The sequence below is a fragment of the Dromaius novaehollandiae genome, chromosome 10 (genome assembly GCF_036370855.1).
Source record: "Dromaius novaehollandiae isolate bDroNov1 chromosome 10, bDroNov1.hap1, whole genome shotgun sequence".
NCBI classification, from domain to species: domain Eukaryota; kingdom Metazoa; phylum Chordata; class Aves; order Casuariiformes; family Dromaiidae; genus Dromaius; species Dromaius novaehollandiae.
This window is the reverse complement of record NC_088107.1, coordinates 6,249,347-6,271,799: the sequence shown is the minus strand read 5'-3', so window position 1 is coordinate 6,271,799 and position 22,453 is coordinate 6,249,347. Positions and strand designations below refer to the sequence as shown.

Below are 22,453 nucleotides of genomic sequence, written 5' to 3'. Positions count from 1 at the left end.
TTCGCAGGGGCCGAAGACCTTGCAGTGCTGCTGGTTCCCCGCCGTCGCCAGCCTCCCGCCGCAGGCCAGTGCGGGAAGGCTGCGGGAGGTTTCATGTCAGAGTTTTGTCCAACAATACCCATCTCTGGGCAAGCGCGGACGAGGGCTAGATATAAAGCAGGAGGCTGGATACAAAGGACCCAACAAGGCATAAAAACAATACATATCGCACACTGTGACTCCTCTCGCAGGCAAGACAAGGACTGAAAGGGAGAGATACAGAATTTCACTCTTTGCATTGAGGGATTTTCTTGGTCCTTGGCTTGTTTACGATTGTTTAAGTGTCAGCATAAAAATAATGGTTTGGGGTAGAAAGACCTGTTAAAAACATTCCTTGCTTCAGAACAGTTTTTCACTCCCTCCCTTCCCTAGTCACTATTTGTCACAGTCAACTACTGAAATCCTCTATTAATCGCTAAATCCAGATAATAGCGGAGGTGGGTTGGCTGACCTGTGAAATTAGGTCTGCATGTAAAAAGGAATTGAGCTGTGCGAGCTTTGGAAATAACTCTGTCGGTATTTACATTAGCATTTGAACATCAAAGATCTCCCCTGGGCTCCTCTAGGTGCCTCTAATCCAAGCACCAATCAAGCAACTCGGCTTTTCCATCCAGACAGCCCAGCTTGGAGACCCTCGGAGATGAACCAGCTGCCAAGAGGCAGGTGAGAAGCTTCTCACTGGTAGTCAGGCCCCAGGTTTTCATGAGAAACAGCCTATCTGATGGGCAAGCATGTACGCAAATAGTAATTACCACCTTACAAAGAGGCCTTTAAATGTGCCAGGCTCAGCAGACCATGCAAAGTTGAAATTAAAAGACTAAAAAATTATTTTCTTCTATTATCACTGGTATTACTGTTAGTGTTTTTTACAAAGCTGCCACCACATGGTCCCATAGACACTGAGTCAAAAGCCATAAGCTTACGTGCCATTTGTGTAATGGCCATCATGGCCACTCCCACTGCCCCGGCAGATCTCAAGGCACTGCTACTGCTGAGATTAGGGTGACCCGGCTGTACCCTCATTACTTTTCTCATTCTATAGATAGGTAAAGGAAGGGCTCCAGCAAACACCCACCACCACTTCTAGTTCGATCCCATATTGCTTTCATGATGTTATTCCTCATGGAAATGACCGCTTGGTAGTTGTGACAGTTTGGGTGGACTTACTCTCACTCATCCCAGTTCATTATCAACTCATTTATTCTATTTGACAATGGGTTAAATTTTTGCCAAGAAGTATTTTCAAGGGGAGCTGGAAGGCTGTATTACCTCCCTATTAGCGCCAACCTTTAAGACGCTGGGAGGGGGGCTGGAACAGAGGAGGGAGATCATTTAGCACCGTTTGCTAATAGGCTGCGTGAACTATACAGCATCAAGTGTGCTTCCTCATGAGGCCCATTCCCAGGCACATTAGCCGCTTTGCTCGAGAAAGCCAAGGTGAGGGTTGATCTAATATCTACCTTAGGATATATATACACACACACACATATGTATATATAAAACTCTAAGAAAAAGAAGAAGACTAGTGAAAAACAATTGAAGGGAAAAAAGATGGACGAAGAAACCCCACAATGGTCATGCAAAAAAGTTGGAGTGCATTTTATCGACATATTAAAAAGTCATCGTCAAGAAAGCCAACACCAGAAATTTCTTACCTCAGGACTGCCCCAACACCTCTTATTTTTTATGGACCTTTACTGAATTTATCCAGAGAGGAAGAAGAGGTAGAGAAGAGATCACCTTTAAGGCTTTTCCTTTCTTTTCTTGCCTTTTTTTTTTTTTTTTTTTTAATGACAATAGAATTTTTTTTCCTAAAGTTGTATTAGGGATTCACTTAAGCAGAAATGAACTGTAATATGCAAATAGTTCTAATTGGACTGCTAATAGAGCGTGTCTCTGTTGTTTTTTTGTAGGGAGTTTTATGCCTATGTAATCAGTGCAGACAGCCGTTAAGTAAATGAAGAGGCAACTAACAATGTCAGAAAAGAGACCGGGCGGTTCCAGCTGACACTACCCTAATCTTCCAGGACCCATTAAATGGCAGTTTCAACGCATTACCTACCATAACATCCTTGAATATCACTGATTTTATTTGCAGTATCAAACATTCCATTTCATGCCCCATTAACAGTAGGAGCCTGGGCTTTTTGACGCAGCTAAACATTTTACTAACTACCTGGACTAAGTAACCAATTAACTTTTGGAGACAATACGGCCAATTAAGCGCGAAAAGGTAAGGCTGTCATCCCCCACTAAAATTGAATTTCCTTTTCCTGATGGCACTTATTGTCGGTGTTCAATTGTTAATGGAGATTTGGTCCCTATTAAAAGGATGAAGCCGAAGGATAATGGGAAAGTTCAGAGGACTTGGTTCCTAAAGAGTAGGTCAGAAAATGTCCCAATTGGCCACTAATTCAGTCATCTTTTCTTCATGCCAGGTCTCTTACCGGAATACTATTGGCAATGTGGCTCTAATATGACCTACCATAATAATACATTGTGCAATATGGCAGCATCGGAGACATGCATAAGCACACAGAGGTAGTTAGGGATCTCAGATGGGAGAAAAAGTAAAAAATATAAACAAAAATATAACTGTTGGATTTTGACAATGGAAAAATCATTGTTCTTACATACTGAGCTGTTCAGCATGGTGGTAAGCCCTTGCAAGAGTGCTTAAGCCAAGGGAGTAAGCACTGTTATGATGGTTATTTGCACCTCTCTCTCTCTGTTGTTAGGCAAGCCACAGTGGATACACTTTTGTGTAAGCTTTGAATGTTCATCTTCATAATTTACATTGATCTTTAATCGTTGCCGTCAGGCTGAAACCTACTGCCATGTCTTGGGGTCACCAGTACGTGAAGAAGGTGACACCCTCGGTACTATAATAAACACATTTTTTTCCTCCTCAGAGAAGTAGATATATATATATATATATACATATATATAGTATAGAGGGAGGAAAAAAGCTTTAATGCAGATACCTACAATTTTCACATGCAAAGGATTATTCTATACATACACTCTCCAAGTAAAAATGTATCACAGAAAAAAGTATACACTGAAAAAGTACACACTGAAAAAAATGGCAGCAACAAACTAACTAAAGGGGGCAGGGGGGAAAATTCAAATACAGCAGGTTAAATATCACCTCAGAGCACATGCACGTCATGATGCCTTTCAGCAAATGATCTCAAAGGACTTTCCACAAAACACCTTGTCAGAGTACCTTTTTAATGTGATTTTAAGGAGTCAAGAATGAACTGAAGAAACAGGCAAAAAAATGCAAGTTGCATTTTGCAAGTTGCATTTTGCAAGTTGCAAAAAATACAAGTTGCATTTGCACGCAGATGCATGCTGACACAAGAAACTGCAGGGGTATAGAGTATGGCATCTTATGAGAGCAATTTATAAACAGAAACATGTGGGAAAAAAATAAGGAAGAAGCTGCAAAGTTTGCCACGGGTCTACACTAAAGCAGTTGTCGGATGAGCCAGCGGGGGTCACAGGGCAGACGAGGGTGCGTGCTTGGCTCTGTGTGTCAGCCAGGAGGCCTTAGCAGATAACCCCCGTGCTGAAGAGAGCATCCTATTTGATAAAGATAGCACACATCCTCCAAGGGCACCCAGCATCTGTACGCATGCCAAGCCAAGCACGGCCGAGGCACGGCAGGCAAGGATGACGTTCCTGCGAAGCTATGCAATGCGGAGTCCCATTATCTGCAGGAATGGCACCTGTTAAAATGTCATATAATCAAAATACAAATGTACCACAGCCCTGGAGAGGCAGCCAGAAAGCACCAGATTTTTGAGACTGAATGGGTCCCAGTGCTGGTTTTGGGGCTTTCCAGACGTTGTGAAAATTTCCATTATGTAAGACAAAGCTGAAACCCACATTAAGACACAGGCCCACCCTGCCACAACATATTTAAAGATTATCCCGGCCACAGTCAGTTTAGGCTATTATTAATCTAATCTCTTAAATTCATGGAATATCCAAACAAGAAAGTAAGTGAACTGATTTTTGTCAGCTCAAATAGCAAAAATATGACTTTGACTTCTCTCTGAAATGCTTTACAGCATTAAGCAATTACTTGTGTGCAGAACCCCAGCCCCCATATTCCTACTTATGGTTAAGGGAATTTATTGGTTCACCAGCTAGAGTCTTCCAATTAAATCTGGTGTCATTAGGCTTTTGTAGGACCCTGGTTCATATTATCTCCAGTGAGGTCTCATTACCTTGAGTGACTTACTACCCCCATCTGAAGCATGCAGTACCCACATTATTTTATGAAGCAAGCTTTTAAATAGCTATTGAAGGATCATCATGATCAGAAAAGTGACTCTGAGTAGCTCGCATCGCCTTCTTGACTGTAGTACATCTTCAAAGCTTTTTTCTGTAAACCTAATGCTGCAACAAAGCTGTAAAAGAAACAACTAAAGTGTTTTCTGCCTTGCACATCATCACTGACCAGTGAGATCCATAGCAATATGACCAGCTGCTAGGAGAAAAGTCCAAGTCTAGGCTCTTCATTTTTCTTCCTCTTTTGTCTCTGCTCAGATTCCAGGTTGAATTAGCCACATTAATAATTCTTAAACACCTGTAAGATATTTGAATTTGTATTGATGTTCAAAGATACATTCCCCCCCTACCCATTTCTGTTTTAGTTTTGGCTTGTTTTGTTGTTGTTGTTGTGGGTTTTTTGTTTTTTTTTTTTATAAGTAACTATTTGGCTCTTTGTCAGCTCCAAAAATAAAAAGATTTGTGTCTTTATCATAAAAATAGAAACACATTAATTTCAATTTGAAGAAGAAAGCTTCATGAAACTATTTAGTTTAATATCAAGTTGTAATGAGAAAAATTAGGGGAAGAAAAGCTTTTAAACCAACTATTTAGAAGTCTTTAAAACCTTCCCTCTCCACACCCTTGAAGATATATGGAGCTAAGTTAGTGGCAGTTCACAGTGAAATCTTGCTCAGTAGGAATTTTCCATTATTCTCAACAAAAAGGCCCTAATGTTCAAAAATCGTAGCTATGAGAAACATATGGCCTTAATAACAAACTAAATCTTGGGTCAAAATCTGAATTGCAGTTGTGTAAGTGAGGACAGAACTCAGCTGGGCATCAAGTCTGGGGACAGCTATTGCAGTTAATCAGGGCTGTGCAGCCCCTGCCCTCCTCCAGCACGCAGGGCACAGATAAGAAACGTTACATGTCCTTGCCTACAACTGGCCTCTCCACTTCATGGCCACCAGAAGCATCTCTTGAGCATACACAATTCAGGCTCAGCCCACAAGAGTCAAATCCAATCTTTGGGTTATATTGGCACATGCCTCTCCATGGAGAGCACCAAGCCTCCTCCTTCCCCAGAGGAACAGCCGTATTTAATGCAATCCAACAGCCAAGGCCACCACACAGGCTAGAGACCCAGGTCCCACAGCTACATTCACCCTCTACAAGAGCTACTTATTTTTGATTTTCTGTCTAGAGAAGCTACTGTTCTAATACAAAACTTTCAAAGCAATTCCCATCTAACTGTAACTTTCTTATATAGAATTTTTTCCCTCTTTCTTTCATCCCAACAGCTCTGTAGTTTTTCTTTCAGGTCCCCACCTAATAACATTATCAGAGCAAGCGGAAAGATTCAACTGGCTTCTGCAGCACTCAATAAATCTCATCTGCTGTAATCAGAAACACCAATGACCTATGAGCTGCAGTTCCCACACCTGCAAGCCCCCCACGTGGATATAGTTTATGTTCATTAGTAAAATCCTTGAATCTTACACTTTTTCTCCACTGCAAAGCTGCATATTAGCATCTCTGATGTATGGGAAGAAGCAGAGTCCTCCCAAAAAGCCATCCCTTTGGCCTAGGCTGTTGGCATTAGGCACTAACGGCCTCTGGAGGGCTTGGTTCCCTGAGCCAGAAAATCAAACTCCTGTGGGCAGTGCTGCTTTCTCCATCAGCGCACTTTATAAATCCTAAGTTCTCTTCAAAGCTTCATTGATAGAGAAACCAACTCTGTCCTTGAAAGCTTGTTTTGTGGAAGGGCAAGGGCACCCTTTACTCACTGTAGGTTTTCCACAGGTTCACGGAAGTGTCTGCTGCTTTACAATGAAGACACTTTTATGAAAAGAGTAAAGAAAAAGTGTAACGCTTAGATATTGCAGCTTCTATAGATCTGTCTTAAACACCTTGCTCTTGTCTTTGGGAGCTGGATAATGTGTACTACAGGTGTGAAATTCTGTATCAGTTGCAGCAGTACCATGTAATGTGCTAAGAATTTCTCAAAGAGTTATTCTGGTTTATACAGCAAATGATTGCCGTTGCTCCTATTCACCAGAGCTTAGATCCTGACCCCATGAGCAGATCAGTACAGGCAGTTCCTTGTGGCCATACGTATCCCCATTTGCAGGTTGAGTTTTTCTTGCTTTTATCTGTATTCTTGTCTTCCATCATCATTTCCCCTATTCCTCTGTACTACGCTCAAACAGGCCATAATCAGAAATCAGTCTTACAGTGCTAAACAGCTGTGTAACCTGAAATACTACCAGGAGTTGGGATTTTTTCCAGTTGAAAACTCTGAGTACAAAATAGGCCTCCTTACGTAGAGCCAGGGAAGACCTCGTTGCCTGGCTAGCGACTGTCGAGGGTGTAGGGTTGCATCAGTAATTACAGGGAGGCCAGAGCAGGCTGAGGTTGTAAATTCTCCCTGTCTGCCGAAGGAATTCAGCGCTGAAATTGTCTGGGCGGATGCTCTTTGCCAGATTAAAGCTGTTGCTCCTCGTGACCTTGGGGTAGCATTTGAGGCTTTGGTAGGGAACATACCTCAGGCCTTCAGAAGTCACAACTGGAAAAAATGTTAGGGAAATTGGAACTGAGACTCAATAAACACTACCGGTTTGGGATTCCTGCGAGGAGTTGCATGCCTGTATTAGACTTCCAAAATCACTCATCACTCCTGAATGTCCGATTAGTCTGGTTTTCGTCTTCCCATTCTTGATATGGTCTATTTGCTGAATGATAGGCTGTGTGCTTTTCAGGCTTTTACCACTTCCAAAAATTGCAGAAACAAACTTTTCATCTCAGTTAGCTATGAATTGCTTTCCATTTCACTCTTTCCGTAAAAACAAAGGAGTACATTTTGATTTGAGCCTGTTAGGTGCATGGTTCTTTTTAATACATTGACAAAATTCTACTTTTGACAGCCATAATCCAGATGAAGGAGGAGAAAACACACAAGGAATTTGCCACCTCTTAAAGTAATTTCATTCCAGAACTTAAAATCGTTCCTAACCTCTGCAACACTTAATTAATTGAAATAACTCTAGCTGTGGGAATCTGTGGTGAAGAGGTCTCTAATAGTTACATGCAATTCGACCTGGAATTCAGTTAGAGCTAAAAGATACTTGAACAACATTTTGCAAGGAATGAAAAATGAAGACCCCGTTCAATTTAATCAGTCATCTGCTTTTTTTTTTTTTTTTTTTTTTTTATTCTGCCTCTTGTTTTTCCTCTGGGATTCACTGGACATAATTCTTTCCCAGCTGATGTACAAAGTACCTACCTAAGAACAACTTTGGTTTCAGAAGACAGAAAAGAAATAACAGATACAGGGCTAGTTGCTTTGTTATTCAACCTATGGAAAACCCGGTATCATTAAAAAGTCTAATTCCAAGCCATTCTAAAATGCTCCTCTAGCTGATGAGAATGACTGAAGTAATAGTTGTAAAGATGTTAGCTATTTGTGAGAGACACCTCCTGCTCATTCACATCTGTGATAACGATTTGTGATAACTCAGTCTGATTAATAAAGTTTATGCTGCACTACGTTTCTCAGAAAGGATTCCAACAGATTTAACCAACTGGAGTCTTCGGCAGACACAAGGGAATTTTTTTTATCCATGACAGATATGTGGCTGATTCAGATACAGAACTTGGCAGTGATTTAACAGCAGTGGTAAGAACGGACTTAGGAAGAAAAAAAAAAAACACAAATGGGTTACGTAAGAAAGCATAAGGTAGTCATGCAAACTATGTTTGGTCAGAAAAATGGTTCTAATAAATATTTTTATTCTTTTAAAGGAACACAGCAACTTTATGGGCTATAAACAAGCATAATGATTCGTTAGTCCAGATTGCAGTAGCATCCCTAAATCCTAAAACTAGAATTCTCAGGGAAATCACAGGCTACTTGCATCATTTTCTGCAATTCTATAGTTCTGTTTTTCTGTATTTTCTCCATTACTAAAACTGCAGGTTTCTCCAATATCCAGCTGGTGCTGTGTTATGGTCATTCTTACCAGCACATCTTAGAAGTCATATTATGCCTCGCTCTATTTTGGTGAATGGGGAGGGTGAGCAGGAAAAGGACCAAACATGCAATCATACAAGATGCTGAGACTTTCCTAGATTCTGGTATGAACCATGTGTGAAACAAGGACCTGCAGACAGAGCCACCTGATCAAAACAAACATTGCATCCCTCACAAAAGATGTCACAGCTGCCCAGTCTAACCTGAAGGAAGACTAATGCAATTGTATCAAGGTATGCTGAAGAACCCTTGATGCTATAAATAATAATAAAGGGTAAATAATAAAAAAATAAAACAGAAACCCCACAAGTGAGATGTTTTAAATGAAAGGTGATGCACTGTGAACTTAACACACTGGCCCTTTAGCCTTTCTGTTAACAAGGTAATCTGATTGCCATTGATTTTTTTCACCTCTGTTACTAAGAAGGTGATGGAATGGTGTCCACGCAGATGTATTGAATCAGATACTAAACAAAGAGCAACATAAAGAACAATTATCAGCAGCCTTGCCTTCAGCTTGCTGATTATGACATTACTGAAAAGACAAGGTCTGGGTGACTTAAACTGAAAGGAAAAAAAAAGGAAGGTAAGAGGGAGGAAAGTGATACATGTTTACTGTCTGTCTGAGTACAGACAGTTCTTTCCTTTTACCAAACTATGTATTTCCCCTTTGCAGCTAGATCTGGAGGGTGATCTAACTAATGACTTTGATTATGCTGCAGAACAAAATAGCACAGATGTACGGGTCAGCCACAAGTTTACATGTCTTATCCTACCTAGAGGATATCTAGAAAATTCTGTATGGCAAATTTTGTGTTTGTGGTTCTGTCTGAGTATCACTGGGCTTGATTATTGCCTGCATGATAATTAAACAGGTTTTTCTAAGGGTTTGGGAATACCCAGGCTGTTATAAGATTTGGTATGTAGCTCAATGGGCTATTAATAGGCGTATATATATCCATGTTCGAATGACATGCAGAGGAATGGTTGGCCAGATTCTCACAGGGCATAAAATGAGAAAGCACCATGCATCCATGTACTTCGATTGATTTCAAAGCAGTTGGGCCAATTTACACAGGCTGAGAATCAGGACTGCATAATGGGAAGACTAATGCTGTAAACTCTAACCTCGTGGTATTAGATTTCGTTTTTTCCAAATGGCGCAGGCTGTGCAACTTGCATTTCTAGCAGCACAGCTTTACCTGACCCAGCCTGTGTAAACAGTACAGCCAAGCAGTTCCAGTGCTCGGATGCCTTTATGTACTAGCAAAAGTAATGACGCCTAGTATGTAGTATTATTATTTTATGACATCAACACCGTATGACATTTTCTCAAGGGCAACCCATATCCCTTGCCCTCCTCCATATTGGCAGCCATCACTAATTGACTGTGAAAGTGGAGAATTCAATGGCTTAAGGTGATCTCTTCTCTGAACTCCAAAACTGTTTGTGGATGGAAATCAGCTGAAGCAAAACATTGGTTCAATTACATTGTCAAGGGATATAGCTCCTCTACAGCAAAGAGGTAAACACTTAAAGGAGCCAACCCGCTACTATGTATCGCTGATATTATTAGTCTATTTCAGACGCAAGAATCATGTGAATTAATAAAAGCCAACACTGACATCACCTAACTAAAATAAACCATGGTGAGCTGCTATTGCTGCAAGGAATGAGTTATATATTTGGTCTGGATCACATCCCTGTACCCTTGATCACTAGGGTTAGCAACTTCCTCTGTTAAACTGAGGGTACCATTCAAACCATGTCATTCACTGAGAAGAAGAGTCAATATATTCCTTGACAATAAATCAAGGGGCTAAATCGTGATCTCTTTCCAAGGTTGAAGAGAACTTTCCCTCATCTCATTCCCTTCCTTGGTTTATTCAGGGGATAAAGCAATTCCTAATATGAATAAGGAAAAGAATCTACTTATGCATTCAGTATCCATGTTCCTCTGATTGTGTGTTTTTCACTGTGTAATAATTGATGACATCTTCCAAAGACAGCCTAAAGGACAGGTATATAAACTGTAAGAATCCAAATGGCCACACCGTTAACAGGATTCCCTGGTGGTTAAACTAGATCCACAGAGTCCTAATTATTGGAGAATATTTGCCTTTGCTAATAAGGGCAAAAACTGGTTGATCAGATACGGATGAGACTAGCAACAATTAACTATGGCTCAAGCACACTGTGGACTTGTCTTCCTGACAGCTGAACAGTATCTAGTGAAAATAGAGTTACATGCTTTCTCATCACTGACGAAAAGCTTTGGCATCTGCTAATCATGCTGAAATGGATAGTTGTTTCTTCAGTCTGGGGAAAAACATGAAGCTTCTTCTATGAAGCTTCTATGTGAGGTTAGCCCAGAGCTCAGCATTTTAACTCTAACCATCCACCACAGAAATTAACCAGACCGTGGTCCTGAGGATAAGGATAGAAGACATTGGTCATCATGCTAAATTACTTTGTAGAGCAAATAACCAAACATGCAGGTGAGAGGATGCCCATGTTTTAGATTGTTTCACGTCTCCAAATCTAACATCATCTTTTCTGCAGAAAGTTCACCAGGGACATAACAATGTAAGGGCCAAGGATGCAACAAATGTCCTTACCTCAACATGTCGAAAGCATATTAGAGCTGCATCCAGGAAGGAACATGAAAAAAAATGAATAAAGCTTTTGTCCTTTCTAAAGGAGACCTAGGGATTTCTAGAAAGTTTGTAGGACAGGCTGTTTCAAGAGATAGTATCTTCGTTCAGAAGAGCTAAAGGAATTTTTGGATTTATTTTTAGAGAGTCTTCTTTTGGAGATTGGAAAATTGCTGTCTTTGATAAAATGCTTACTTTCTCCCAGACATGAAGCATTGTCTTCATCTAAGAAAATAAATTAAGATCTGGGAGAGTGACTCTACAAAAGGATTTATTTCTTCCCCTATGAAGAGAAAAGTTATGACTGATTTCAGAGGCCAATAGCTCAGGACATCATCTTTATTATGAAACATATAGGAAAATGGAATACAGTTACTATTCCTAAAGACTTTCTCATAAGGGAAGAATTCCATACTACGTACCCTTTTGAATACCCAGGAAAAGGTATGAGGCTACAATGAAGTATGAAAAAGACCATCTCGCACTTAAACTAACCTGGAGACTCCAGAAAATTACAGAGCTCATACATGTACAAACTGTTGAAGTCTCAGGTTCACACTCTCCAAGCTTGAGCTCATCTGTGTGCCACCACAGCTATCATCAAGCATGGGGCAAGTAAACAGCCGGAGTTTGCTTGTCTGGCAAAAGCGTAGTCCGAGATTTTGCCAAGTGGTAACTATTTGAATTACGTTCAGTGAAATGGACTGTTCATGTTTTCATGTTGCATCAGGAAAATATGCAGAACTGTATTTCACTTGCAAGTCAAGTAATTTCCAACTGTCTCAGAGTTGAAGGGGCGTTGCCCATAAATACTCAGGGATCCATCCTCTGGGTAAGAAGCAAACTTACAACAAAGGACTAGACGGTGAATAACGGAAAATGTCCCTGTCTGTACACCCAATTCCAAATGCAACTCCTGTTTGCTGGTGAGGTAGTCCAAAGTCAAGACGTAAACTTGATCCTCAATCTCTAGCTGAGAACTGTTTAGAAATTGGAAAAATTAGCCTTTCATGAAGAAGTTTAGCTTAAGGGGTTGATTAAGTATTTTTCCTGATTTCCTTTCCTTCACTTCCAGCTTCTGACTGACCAGAGACATAATTACTGTAATTAAAGCTGGTTATTGGATCCAAACCAAGACGTAAGAGGATATACCATATATAAATATATAGTTCTTCTTAATCATCTTCCATCTAAAAATTTCAAGGTGCTTTAAAGTTAATCTCATAGCCCTTTTATGAAAAGGCTATTACGATCTTAGTTGGACAAATAAAGAAACTGAGGTAGAGACAAGATTTATGTATGATCACAATAGAGATATGACATAAATCAAGCACTGGAAATGAGCTTCCTATTGTATAGACTTGTCCTTTTTCTTTTTCCATTAGCATGGCTATTCTCTCAAACTTTTCAGCTCATCACCAACAGATTAAAGTGATTTGGGGAATCATCCAAGTTTCTGGACGTGATTTCCAACTAAAACAGAGACAATAAATGTAATGAGGGCTGGCTTCTACCAACACACAGAACTCAGCACTGGACTTCACTCACGCCAGGAAGGAGGCAACACTGGGAGAAAGGTGGTCAAAAGATGAGAAAAATAAATAAAGTACCAGAATGGAAAGGAGAACCTGACCAGAGATAAATGATTCCTCTCCTGAGATGTGTTTTTGTTTTATCACAATGACCTTTCAGAGAAAAGATGAAGCCAGCCTCAGGTAAAAAGAAATAGCCACATTTCATCTACGGTTAGCCTTTGCGACCTCTGAACTCTGCTTTTCTATCTGAACCTATTTCCATGCACCATTTCTCCTCACCACAGATAAGAGACATCCAAGTGCCAGAAAGAAACTTAGAGCTTTCACACAAAGACTCGCAAGCAAGCATGACCACTCTTTAATTTGGGAAACTATCCCCCTTGATTTTTCTAATATCTCCCCTTCTGCATGACACAAGAATCAGATAAATCGTGCAGGGGAGGTTAAGCCTCACCATCCACTGCACATGCAGGAGCTACGTTTTAAATACAAGTTTGTGTATGTGAGTGTGCATGTGTGCGCGCCTGCACATGTGTATGTGTGTATAGCATATCTCATTATCATATCATCACTTTTCAGCTATCTCTAACACAAGAGTCAAGGGGTTTGGGAGCACACACAAAAAAAGAGAGATTTCTAAGAGAGCAGGAGATTGGGCCGGGGTCATCCGAAAGGGTAATTATTGTTAAATGTCAGGTTAACTCTGAAGGCCTCAGCTCATCCAACTGAGAGCAGATTAGCCCAGATGGAGACATTTTCAACACGGTTCTGTCTGACCAATCAGCGACAGCTGGGATTAGCCAAATACCTTCTCTCATCTGCTTGCTCACAGAAAGGTCAGTTTCTGCTCATTGCTTCCCTTTTAAGATGTGCCTTTTTTTTCCTTCTTTTTTTTTTCCTTTCTTTCCTTTTTTTTTTATTTGTGGCAGCTATATGCAGGAAATCAGGGTCCTTTTATCAGCAAATTAAATATTCAACATCTAAAACCCACTTTTTTTAAGAATCAACTTCATTTGCTTTCAAGAACGCTTTTATCTTTTTTTTTTTTAATGCTGCATATAGATAGATAAAATATACATGTAGCTACCAGACCCTCAGTTTGTGCAAAATGATGTTGCTTCATGGACTTCACTGGAGGTATATTGATTTCCACCCACTGAGTATTTGGCCGTGCATTTCAGTATCATTGGATGGCTGCTATAGGACATAGATTGTTTTTCCTTGTTCTTTTCTTGTTTTGCACTTTCTTCTAAAAAGAAATCTTTGGTAATTTTATTCTCAGCATTCATCTATTTAAGAGCTACAGTTTATGTCTTCTATCTAAGGCGGGGGAGGGGGGGGAAGGAAAAATCCCCAACAACAACAAGTTAAAACAGAAAACTCTCCCTGAAACCAACCCTGGAGTGCTCTAAAAACTAATCGTCTTTTATGTACAGCTTCTTTTCCCAGACAGCTTAAATAAGTACAAACATAAAACTCAGTGATAAAATGAACAGAAACTGAAACAAAAATCACCCTCAGAATGTATTTCCCAATAATTTGTCTTTGGATCCCTAGAAAGTTCTTTCATGCCTTAATTATTTTTATTAAGAGGGAGATCCCTCTTCTCTTGTTGATTTTGTTTCCTGATTTCTGATACAGGTTTTGGCCAGAAGTGGTCATAGCAAAAGTAACTGAACATTTTACTGGCTTGAGTCACACACTAAGACACCTATATAACAGGCAGTATGGAGGGGCCTTTAAAAAGGGTATAGTCACATTTACATCCACTTTTAGATTTTTTTTTCCCCCATTTCTAGAGCTCTGCAAAAAGGCCTCAGTATAAAAGAAAACTGTGCTTTACATGAATTATCCTACTGAGGGCCTGATCCTGACCACTGGTGATGCTTCCCACCCCCAAATGTCCCAACCGTGGGGGAAATGGAACATTTTCTGCGAGGGCGCAAGTGTTTTATACTACGAGGGGAGCCCAGGGTACAAATTAGAGTGAGTGCATTAACATGCTGCCCACGGTGCTGGGCACCAAACAGGAGCAGCAGCTTAATAAGTCTTGCTCAGGGTATTTGCTTCGGCAGAACAAATCATGCTGAAAAGGGATGAGAAAATCCTGTTAGGGATATCCTAAATTTCTGTTTAGGATATGTTAAGTGGAACTGAAGAAGGCCCTGCAAGACGCACTGACAGACAATTAGACAAATGGACTGACTTAGTCTTTAAGTGTCTTTAGACTTTTATTTCTGCAGTTCCAAGGAGCATCCAAGTCCCTATGACTTGCACTGAAATGAGAACCTTAAATAATGAAGTAAGTCTGCTAGTCTCAAAGAGCAGGAATAACAGGGAAATTTGATCTCATGTGAATTCCAGTCTAATACTGTAGCTGTCGGAGATATGACATGCACAGGTAAAATCTCAGTAATCGTTACAGGCTAAATTATGCCCTTGAACACAGGCCCATCCAGGGACGTAAAGAAATGGATGGTCCACTACTTACCTTCTTCATAGGCTATCCAGACTTTGAGTTCAGATACAGACAGAAATATGTGCTGTGCCCATATCCCATGGCAGAACGTGGGCTGTACTCCCACTCCCAGCGTGGTAGGGAGGAATACAACATTACAGGTTTACACTTTTTCCCTGCAGTGTGCATGAGGTTGCACTCCACCATCACTTCTTCCAGCTTGAAGTAAAAAGACTATTATTACAATATTAATGGGAAGAGATGGATTTAACTCAAATTTCCAAAACAGATTAACACCAGAACCAAGTACCAATTTCCTTATCAATTTCTTGATGGCCAATGAACGTCATTGCTTCTCAATGTGCCACAGCACAGTGCTTCCCTTTGCAACACATCTTTTGTTCAAGCAGGTAACATCATCAAAATCAACTATTATTTCAATTAAATATTCCTGCCCATCATCACCACAAATTAAATGGAACTGCTATGCAAGTTGAACCCAGTTATTCATTTAAAACGTGTCCGTCTGTGTTCTATCAGCCAAGACTTTGAGTCCTACAGTCCATCTGCATCAAGGTGCAGTTGAGCTTCTTACTTCCTCTTAAATATAAGGCCTGTGGCAGCCACTGATAACCCTGTGAATAATGCTAACTATTTAATACTCGGGTGTTTCCATGTACCAGATTCTATTGTTCTACGATGATGCAAAACTGGTTTTGTACTAAATATCATTTTATTCCCAGTCATTTCATAGATAGGAAAAGAAAAGCAAGGGTGAAATCATTTGCCCAATGGAAAATAGTAGGTCAGCCGCAGATTTAGGAGCAGAACCCAGGTGTCTAGAATCGTAGGCTACTTGCCTACCCACTGGACCACACTAATTCCCAAGAAGAGCTCAGCCTTGTTATTTTTAAGCTGTGTCCTACACAGCTGCTCTTGCACTTCTTACACTGTTTCTAGGAAATTAACATATTTAACAACATGTCACATACAAAAAATAAATGCCTTTGATAATCATTTGAATCAAACACAAAGGGAAAGCAAATTCTTGTTAGTATTCAGAGCAAAGCATCTTATCAGGGATCTATTTAAAATACAACACAATTTCTTTACGTATTCTATTAATTTAATAAGCCGCAGTTTCAGTGATATGGAATTTCTTTCTCGGAATCCTGCCAGAGAAAAAAAAAAGACTGAGAGAAAGCTTTTATTAAACTTGGTAAGGCAAGAGCCTAAGTAAACTGAATGTCAGACCCAAAAATGCAAAGAGCAAATCAGTTTATGCATGAATCAAGTAGACTCATACTTGGAGCTCAGTTCTAACCTACACATGCTTTTTGCTTCATGTAGACTAAAATTTATATCTATCTGTATGTAGACATATAGATAAGTCAAGCAGAGACGATTCAGTGAGGTTATGAAAATAAGGTTCCATAGGAAACAGCTGAGCTCAATTCTGTTTTCTAAACCACCCAAGTTGTAAAGTTGTTTAACAAAATTTGTATTAATTTACTGCAGAGCTAATTTAATAAATGAAAGTATTTGAGTAACTGACCTTCTTAGTACAAATATAAATCATGGTGTTTGAATTCACATGGAATGGGAACAGACTCCACCACAGAATATTTACAAAAGCATTCAGTGAACTTTGGGGTACAATGTGACGGGGTGTTGGGGTTTTGGAGTCACACCTTGTGCTGCACATCTTGCCTCACCCTGAATACACTTTTTTTCTAATGCAACGTATACCAGACAGCATTTATGCAAACTTGTAAACTCACAGGTCTTGATTCCCTCATGCCAGCCCAGTTTGACCTAACTCCTGAGAATGAGGGGCCAGGATTAGCCAGTCACCAATTCCTGATTCTGCAGACAGTGTTTCCCACACAGGGACTTTGCGCCTTGCAGTGTCTAGAAGAGGTACATCTTAGCCATACAAAACAAAAGTCTCCTAGTACTAAACAGTTAATATTTATAGGTAACTTTGCAATCATTACTATCAACAGACAAAAAGCTACAATAATCCGATTGCCATCACTTTAACCAAAGCCCGTGTCGTAAACCTTGTAATTTTCTGCTGTCATGCTCAGGCACTTTCAACACATTTAAATTAGAAAGGACTATGCTAATTTTGCTTCATAGCCAGGGTAATTGTTGTAAGACATAATTATCTTTTTTTTTAAAGGATCGTTTTATTCTCCAGAGTTGTTTAAATTCAGTCTCAGTTACTGCTCGTCCTTTCATCCCTACACTGCATTCTGGCTACCACCTCCATTAAATTATTCTTTTTATCTTCGTTAGCTGGAGACAACTTAACCCTCCTTTCTGATGGACATTTCAGGCCCCAGCATAACTCTATTAAAAGCGGGAAAGTATGCTGAGGACAAATCTAGTTCTTTGTTTCCTTCCAACCTTCCTGAAGAGTCCTCAGAAGGTTCAATGTGTTAAGTCAATTAACGCCAATTTAAAGTTATAGCCCAGCATATAGCCTTATTGCATATGGATGCATCAGAGCTTTGCACTTATAAAAGCAGCAGAATTTAAGCTTGATAACACTGAAAATTAAGTGTGTTCCAGTGACTTAGGTCAGTAGTACCAGCGTGTGTTGACCAGTCACTAACACTGTTCTGTCCACCTGCAGCAGAGCACAAAGAGAAAATGTGGACTTTCCACTAGAACAAAGTCCAGTGGACAGGCTGCTCCTTTAGCTCATCTCCCAGACTTTTTGACCAGGAGAGTCACGGTAGGAGTTTGGGCTACAGTAGCATCCCAGATGCATACACTGCAAGTCCAGCCAGCAGATGGGTGACTCTGATAATTGGTTAAATCCACTCGAGCATCTCTTTAGCCCGTTGGCAGGCCCAACAAATGGGAGCTGCCTTACAAACCGCCTGCCTTGTGCTGCTGCTGCTGAGACTATCGGTATGTCCTTACAACAAGAAGTAAATCAACTGTTCCCTTGTTATCAGCGGCTGTTCCAGGGCACCTGGAGCTGGAGCTAAAGGAAACAGTACTGAATGAAAATACCAGCGATACTAGTTACTGATTAAATGCTGGGACCTGAATGGAAGCATTGTTTGCAGTCCAGGTGGACTGACATTGGCAGCATGACATCTCCTGATGCCAAATGGAAGACCTGAGCACAAAAGGGAGAGACATTTAGGCTTGATGCCAGCAGACCTTGGCATGTCATATACTCTTCAGAGCATGTCAGCAAGTTGGTTCCCGGGCATGTTAAAAGGCGTACCTCAGTAATTGAGAATCTGATGCCTCATCGGAGCTTCAAATGTCTCCTGTGGGGTTGCTTTAAAGAGTTTCTGGTAGACAGCTTTTTCTTCCTCTTACAAGCTTTTTCTCTACTAGAAGTTCAATAGTTTAGCAGGGAAGAAAAGGGAAGAAATTTCTAGCAACAGAGGTTCAGGTCTATTACAGGAGTGACTTACCACACATCAGTTATTGCAGATAGGGCTCATTAGGGAACATGTTCCCTGTGCTAGAGTATTCGTCCAAATGAGACATTAAAGAGGCAGTGGAGTTATCTGACCACAGTTAATCTCTTCTCCCTGTGCCTATGGAACAAAAGATGGAGGTTGTTTTGGGGGGTGGGGTTCATGGTGGAATAACTTTTTGCCCCATTTTTAGCATACATCTGTACAGCCTGATCTGTGGATGCAAGACTTGACTGACAATGTTCCTGCCCCCATGATAATCCTACTGCTGCTTTTTCAAGCCTAGTTGTCACCTTCTTGCATCTTTATGCTATCACATTTTTTCTAGGAAAAACATATGTCTTCACAGTCTTTATTCTATTTTGTTTCTGTTCTGTGTATGTTCCCATATTGTTCTTGTCACTATTGCATCTGAATACCTTCTAGTTAGCAGCATGACTATCGTCTGTCTCATGCTTGTTTGCTCTTCTGTCCTCTCCCTAAGGCAGGACATTTGGGTAGTGAAGTGGCATTGCTGGACTCAGGTCTGCTTGTATTACCAGAACAATCAAGTCTGCTTTGTTACAATGAAATAATAACCAAATAATCACTAATTCAGTTGGTAACAATCAAATATGCTTATATGTACTCAAATCTGCTTTTATTAATGTACAGCTAGGGAACTTCCTTTAATGTTACAGAATTCTTCTCCTAGTTATATTAAGGATAACACCACCCATTTCCCTAGAATGACTGGATATTTATTAAGGAACAAAATCCATCTCTGAGGTGCCATTCCTTTACTATATAGTGACTTTCTTAGGAGTGTGCCTATGACACCAGTCAACAGTACCATATGGCCCTTTACTGTCTCTCTGTGTTACTGATCAGCTGATGAAGGCACCAGGATCTTCACCCCTGCAGTTTGATTCCTTGGCCATATTCGCACAGAACTTAGATTCTTGAATGAGCAGAACTACAAAAGTCAGCTGCCTGAAAGACACAATGAAACAGCTCAGAATGTTCCTCTGTGCCAACATTGGCTAAGAGAATAGAAATGAAAGAGGGTGTTTCTAATTGGGAGCCCCTGGCAGTGTCCTGGGATGAACGAGAAGAGAAAATCATCTCACTGGAAGCTCTGAACTCACGTTTTGTTTACGCACAGACATGTGTATACACACACTCACACACAGACTTCATTTTCAAATGCCACAAGTCATTTATGTCATTGTTAATGATTCTGATGAGTTACACATGGAGTAGCTGCTGCAGGCTTTTGTGTCTCCATGTTCACATGGCACTAGGGGTTAACCTGGTTGCTACTGCAGTTGTCATGCTGGAGATGCCCAGCGTTAAGCAGAGACGTTTGTGACAAGGCAGGAGGACTGAATCTTATAATGTTGCTTTGAGCAGCAGATCTTCTCACCTGCGTAGTCAGAGCCGCTGCTTGGAAATGCTTGCTAAAGGCTAGGCCCCACGGTCTTAACGTCCAGCACTTGCTCTTCTGCTCTGCAGGGAACCTGGGCATTATCAGCTCAGGTTGTTGTGGTTACTGATAAACCTGGACTTCTCATGAGAAATAGGGAAAGATTTTGCAACAGCCATAAAAAGTGTTTAAGTTCAATCAGATCTTTTCTGTAGCAGCATGAAAATATAGTCTCATGGTGACATTTCTCTTCCAAAACAGCTTCTTCTCTATTCTGGAGAAAGGAAAAGGTTCTGTTCCCCTTCACCCAACATCGAGACGCCCATGGTAAGATTAAAGTCACCAGACAGACAACCAGACTGAACAAGCTGTAAGTCATGACAGAGGTGTGTAACAGGAGACAGCCACGCTTTCTTCCATCCAAACTCCCCCTTCCTCTCTTCCACCCCACCTTGATCCCCAGTGCTCTGTTATGCCAGGACACTTGGGCAGTGTCTGTTTATGGACATTTATCAGGCAGCAAATAATCCATCATGTTATTTGTAAGCATGGCATTTTCAAGAGGTATTCTTGGTTGTTTAACAACATGCAGTGTTTTTGTAGCTGCAGAAAAGGTCCTATGGGCCATTAAGCAATCATGTATTGGTTAAATATCTCCATTCTCAGTAATGAATTGCTATTTTGTATGAACAAACATTTCCTTTCAGTTTAATTTTCAGATTTTGAGGTCACAATGGTGTTTGCTCTGGAGAGGGAATAAAGTCTGGGACCATGACATTAATACACTCCCAACTTTTATTTCCTTCGCCAATTGTGACTAGACCTCCAGTACATTAATTTCCCTGTTTTTCTTGAGGGCTCCAGCATCTCAAGGAGAGATATTTGTGACTTCACTACTACTCTTGCCTGCTTCACTCAGTTATCACTGATTTTCACCTACAGTGAGATAAATATTAGGGCTTTCTTTAGTGGGGTGTTACAAGTTCTGCCGTTATAGATTACAGACTATACAACAGTTGTGTTTTTTTTCTTTTTAATTGAAGAAATACAGTTCTGGATTGACAGCCTTGGAAAATTTATTCTCTTGTTTGTTCCGCCACAGGGACTAGTACAGATTTCACAGAAGTGTCTTAAGAATAAATAATGCTTTCCAGGGCTTTTTTTTTTCTTTTCTGAAGAATGTGCCTTTGAGGATGAAGAAATAGTTTCCATAGCCTCTATAATCTTTCTTTTCTCTTAAAAGATTCTTGAACTACCCGTATGTCAGTGATTCTGATCTTATTGACCCTGGTGAACCTTACACCCTGCATTTTTCAAGGAGCACCTCAAACTGCTTCACCATAGTGGACAAAGTATGTTTAGCCTCATTCTGCAGTTCGAAAAGCTGAGTTACAAATGTCTGAAGTGCTGGAGGCCACGTGGCTGAGGAGGGAACATGTCTGGGCAGAAGCCAGATACTTGGCCCCGTGTCTGACCAGCAGAGTATGGATGAGTCAACAGAACCCACCTGAGATCTGGATAAGGACAACGTTCCCAACCCCCCCACACACCATCACCCTCCCAACATTTATAACATGATTTTAGATACTATGCAATGAACCGAGTCATTAAAAAGATTAAGGAAAAGCTGGGCAAAGCAGGTGGCTTTGATTCTATCCTTGGTGCTACCACTTAGTTTCTGGGATGGCCTTTGGCAAGACTTTTTGTCTTTTTTCTCCCTCAGACTGTCCATTTACAGTCCCTTTCTCACCTGAAGGCGCAGTGGGGCAGTGGAAGACTCTACGAAATGTTAGCCCAGGTCCTAGCATGATGGTTCACTGTACGAAGCAAAAACTAGGAGGCACAACCATATTATTTTTATGCTAGTATTCATTACATTTACTGTAAGCACCACTGCAGCCTTTCAATATTATTCTTTCAGGATAAAGAGAAAGCAAGGATAGGACTATTCACAGGGTTTGTAGCTATGTATTTGTAATTTACTTGGCTGGGAGGAATAGCTGGGGTAGTTATGTTAAATGAATATCAATGTTACCCCACTAGTCACTGCTATTAAAACCCATCTTATCTCCAGGGGGGAAAAATTAAAAGTGAGCCCAATTGCATACAATTCCCACTAGAGTCAGTGGAGCTGGGCCAGGTCTTTGGAGAATCTACGTACTCGTGAATGCCCACTTTACTGGCAAATACAAGGATAGAGATAGCAGGCAGAGCAGCTTCATGGTTTCAGTGAAATCCAATGTCATGGCCATGAGGCTCATATGAAAAGAACAAAATGTAATAACTCCAGTCTGATATTTGCATAAGAGCAAGTTACCTCCACTCCAAGGGAGGAGCACCTGAGAGGACCTCAGAAGAGCCCCAAGGCAGTGAGCATGAAAAGAACATCTTCTAGTCATCAGCCATAAGCAGAACCTCAGGATCTTGGAGGAGGGTCTAACAAAGAAGAACGTACATCCAGCTGAGCTCTTAATAAGCAATTGCAACCCCAGAGTAAATTGATTGAGCTGTGTAGAGGTGGCACTATCTTAACTCATTGGCTGTTTACTCAACAGTTATTTTGCTGTGCAAACGAGCATGAGGAAGACCACCTATTGAT

General features: G+C 40.6%; 1 long non-coding RNA gene across 2 annotated transcripts in view; it reads right to left on the bottom strand.

Moving 5' to 3' along the window:
* LOC112987222 (uncharacterized) overlaps positions 1–22,453 on the bottom strand; it is a 199,681-nt gene that overhangs the window by 15,200 nt on the left and 162,028 nt on the right. The window lies entirely within an intron of this gene.